The sequence below is a fragment of the Coregonus clupeaformis genome, chromosome 15, assembly GCF_020615455.1.
Source record: "Coregonus clupeaformis isolate EN_2021a chromosome 15, ASM2061545v1, whole genome shotgun sequence".
In the NCBI taxonomy this organism is placed as follows: Eukaryota; Metazoa; Chordata; class Actinopteri; order Salmoniformes; family Salmonidae; genus Coregonus; species Coregonus clupeaformis.
In genome coordinates this window covers 17,671,299-17,675,602 of record NC_059206.1, presented here as the reverse complement: position 1 = coordinate 17,675,602, position 4,304 = coordinate 17,671,299, and the positions used below count along the sequence as shown (strand labels likewise).

Genomic DNA, 4,304 nt, shown 5'->3' with positions numbered 1-4,304 from the left:
TTGGATGTCTGTCCATTTTATGGTCTCCTTCACAGTAGGCTCATACAGGACAGGAACTCAGAACATAATTGTAAAAGAGATGGAGCTACTGAGGACTGCACTTCTTGTTGTGTTTATCACAACAGCATTCACAAAACCGGTAAGTGGGTGAACATTTGATATTTTCCTTCTTTTTCCAGAATTAGTAGTAGTAGTGGCTAGGGGCGCAACTTTCCCTGGGAAATTGAATCCCCCCCAGTTTTATAATTGGAATGTGATACAGAACGAGGAAAAGGTGTGCTTTAGGACCATGCGGACGCCTCCGAGCGGTCGGGTAGGCTGTTTGGAGTGTTTATCTGACTGGATATAAGAAAGAAATAAAAAACTATTATGTCCCCCCCACTTCTAAAACCAAAGTTGCGCCCCTGTTAGTGGCTATCATTACAGTATTTTCAGGTGCTGTTGTCTTGTGTTTTGTTCACTCCACAGTTTGGCAGGCCTGGACACCACAATGGCCATAAAGCATCAAATTCATTGCAATGGTTGAAATGGTATGAGCGGGGCCACTCTTCTGAGGATGTCATCAGACACAGAAATGAAAGAGGCCTTGAATCACCAAAGTTATTTGATTCTTCAGAATCAATGGAGTCTTCCTCGGAATCCAATGAATCTTCAGAATCCAACCAGTCCTCGGAATCCAACGAGTCCTCAGAATCTGATCAATCAAGTTCAGAGGAGATCTTCCCTGAGAGGACGACAGCTGTACCAACTGCTTCAACCACAGTGAACCCACCCACTGCTGCCATGTCAACTATCCCACCAGTGACAGAAATGTCCACGAATGGGCCAATCATCAATGAAACAACACCTTCACCAGGGGACATTACTGCATGTGTCACTGAGGACATTATAACTCCCACTCCAGCGACTCCCCCTCCAGAAACTCCCCCTCCAGTCACAGAGAACAGAGGAGACAGTCTTTAAATGTTTATACATATTAGTCAGAATTCAAACAAAATTATTCCAAAGAATTTATATCATTGTTTGTTTTATGGACCATTTACTTGAAGAATATATTTAAACCTTTGAATGCATTTATAGCTTTTGTTATCAGCTTCAGAATAGTACTATAGGTAAATTCCCAAATGGAAAAGGATAATGAAAAACAAATAAGAATCTTGTATGGCAAAATAAGATTTTTTATCTGGTAAGATTTTGTATGTTTTGTCAGTATATGTCAGTAGTGTATTTGTATGTCTTAACTTATATTACTAATATGACATACACAATTCACTACATGATTGTGGTGAATTTTCTACATCAGGGGTCTCCAACCTTTTCTAGTATGAGAGCAACTTTCTTTTATAGCTTTCAAATAGGCACATTCTTCTCTTTTCCTCCACCCTGCAATTCTTTCCTAGGTCCTTGGTGTACAACATATGTTTTCTGTCAATATACCAGGTAAAAGAATGGTTAATAAACAACTCTAAAGGAGCTCCATAAAATGCTATTTCGTATTTTCCTGAATTCTGTTTTCTCTGTTAGTTTTTTCCTAGTTTGGGATTTCCTTCATTTTTTAAAACTTTCAATATTACAATTATTTATAGAGAAACAACGAAAATTGATGTTCTGAGTCCATAACAATTCTTAAATCACATTAGAAGATCATTTTTTAGTTATAAAAACAACAAAAAAATTTCGATTTTTTGTGTAATTACCCTTTAATTGCGCAACTAGCAAGAGTTGGGATATTGGGAGAGCCGGAATGTCACGATCGTCTAATGAGGGAGACCAAAGCGCAGCGCGTTGAGCGAACATGACTTTATTAAATTAAAGTACTCACTACAAAAAACAACAAACAATGACGAATCGTGAAGTCCTCAGTTACAATGACTGACAAGGAACAAAAACCCACAACCCCAAGGTGAAAACACACAGTATAAATATGGCTCCCAATCAGAGATAACGAGCCGACAGCTGACACTCGTTACCTCCGATTGGGAGTCACTCAATACAAACATACAACAACCTAGAAATAGACACAACAGAACTACCAATATTGAAATAAACACATAGAATGCACACACCCTGGCTCAACATAACGAGTCCCAGAACCAGGGTGTGACAGTACTCCCCAAAAGGCGGGACTGCGACCAGCACTCAAAAACCCCAAACAGGGAGGGCTGGGCGGGCATACCTCCTCGGTGGCGGTTCTGGCTCGGCCTAGACCACCACCCTCCGATACACCCCACAGTACCCCTGGTCCTGTCTAGCCCCACTGGCCGGAGCCGACTGACGACACGCGCCCCTGGCTTGTGTGCGTGGAACAGGAATGGACCGGGAATGGGCTGGCGACGCGCACCACAGACCTGGTGCGGAGAGCAGGAACGAGCCGGACAGGGCTGACGACACCCGTAGGCCTGGTGCGTGGAGGAGGAACGGGCCTTACCAGGCTGACTTCTCGCACCCCTGGCTTAGTGCAAGCGAGTGGCAGGAACAGGCCGGACCGGGCTGGGCGGCGCCACCGTAGGCTTGGTGCGAGTGGCAGAAACAGGCCGGGTCGGGCTGGCGACGCACACCGTAGACTTGGTGCGAGTGGCAGGAACAGGCCGGACCGGGCTGGCGACGCCGCACCGTGGGCTTGGTGCGAGTGGCAGAACAGGCCGGGTCGGGCTGGCGACGCGCACCGTAGGTCTGGTGCGTAGTGGCAGGAACAGGCCGGGTCGGGCTGGCGACGCACACCGTAGACTTGGTGCGGGTGGCAGGAACAGGCCGGACCGGACTGGCGAACGCGCACCGTAGGTTTGGTGCAGTGGCAGGAACAGGCCGGGTCGGGCTGGCGACGCACACCGTAGACTTGTGCGGGTGGCAGGAACAGGCCGGACCGGGCTGGCGGCCCTTGCCACCGAGACTTGGTGCGGGTGGCAGGAACAGGCGGACCGGCCTGGCGACGCACCGTAGACTTGGTGCGGGTGGCAGGAACAGGCCGGACCGGGCTGGCGGCGTACACCGTAGGGCTAGTACGTGGATCAGGAACCGGCCGGGCTGACTGGCTACGCACACCGTGGGTCTGGTACGTGGAGCAGGAACAGGTCGGGCTGGACTGGCGACGCACACCGTGGGCTTGATGCGTGAGTAGGAACAGGCCGGGCTGGGCTGGCGACGTTCACCGTAGGCTTAGTACGTGGAGCAGGAACCGGCCGGGCTGGACTGGCGACGCACACCGTGGGCTTGATGCGTGGAGTAGGAACAGGCCGGTCCGTACTGGGAACACACCACTGGCTTTAACTGGGGATCAGGAACGGCCGGACCGGACTGGTAACACACATCAGTCTCTCACGCCAAGGTGCCGCAACAACTTCCCTTCCTCTACTGGGCCAATGGCTCCCGTAATCCGACATAGCCTTCTCTCACATCTCCCTGTGGCAGCCTCCTGCTGCCCAACCGCCAGCCATGTGCCCCCCAAAAAACTTTTTGGGGTTGCCTCGTCCCTCCGACGATGGCCCTGCCGACGCCTTCGTTGTTCCTCTCTCCGTCGCCTCTCCACTGTCTCGCTCCATGGACGCGATCCATCCCCCCAGGATTTCCTCCCAAGTCCAGGACCCTTTTCCGTCCAAAATCTCCTCCCATGTCCAGACCTTTGGAGCTGGGTCCTGTTGCCGCTTGACACGCTGCTTGGTCCTCTTATGGTGGGTTTTTCTGTCACGATCGTCTAATGAGGGAGACCAAAGCGCAGCGCGTTGAGCGAACATGACTTTATTAAATTAAAGTACTCACTACAACAAACAATGACGAATCGTGAAGTCCTCAGTTACAATGACTGACAAGGAACAAAAACCCACAACCCCAAGGTGAAAACACACAGTATAAATATGGCTCCCAATCAGAGATAACGAGCCGACAGCTGACACTCGTTACCTCCGATTGGGAGTCACTCAATACAAACATACAACAACCTAGAAATAGACACAACAGAACTACCAATATTGAAATAAACACATAGAATGCACACACCCTGGCTCAACATAACGAGTCCCAGAACCAGGGTGTGACACGGAAGAGAACGGGCCTAAGGTATTCTGGGCAGAGCAACATTTTGAGCCAGGCTCCTTTCACGAGATCGTAGACGCACAGTTCTTTTTAAAGGGCTCCGAAGTTTATCAACAAATATTCAACCAGGAGACAATTGAACTTTGCTATTGGGGGGTTCCCCAGGTAGCGAGGGGAATGGCGTCCCTTGAGAGGGCAAGAACGAGATGTCTGTCAGGAGAAGTACAATATAATCATAGGAGCCGTATACTTGGAATACAGAGTAGAAATGGAGG

At 49.4% G+C, this 4,304-nt stretch overlaps 1 long non-coding RNA gene across 1 annotated transcript; it reads left to right on the top strand.

Moving 5' to 3' along the window:
* On the top strand, positions 1-1,489 carry LOC121583246. Its single transcript, XR_006003470.1, has 2 exons — positions 1-139; positions 469-1,489. It is a non-coding gene; the product is annotated as an uncharacterized LOC121583246 (long non-coding RNA).
* The last annotated feature ends 2,815 nt before the right edge of the window (positions 1,490-4,304 follow it).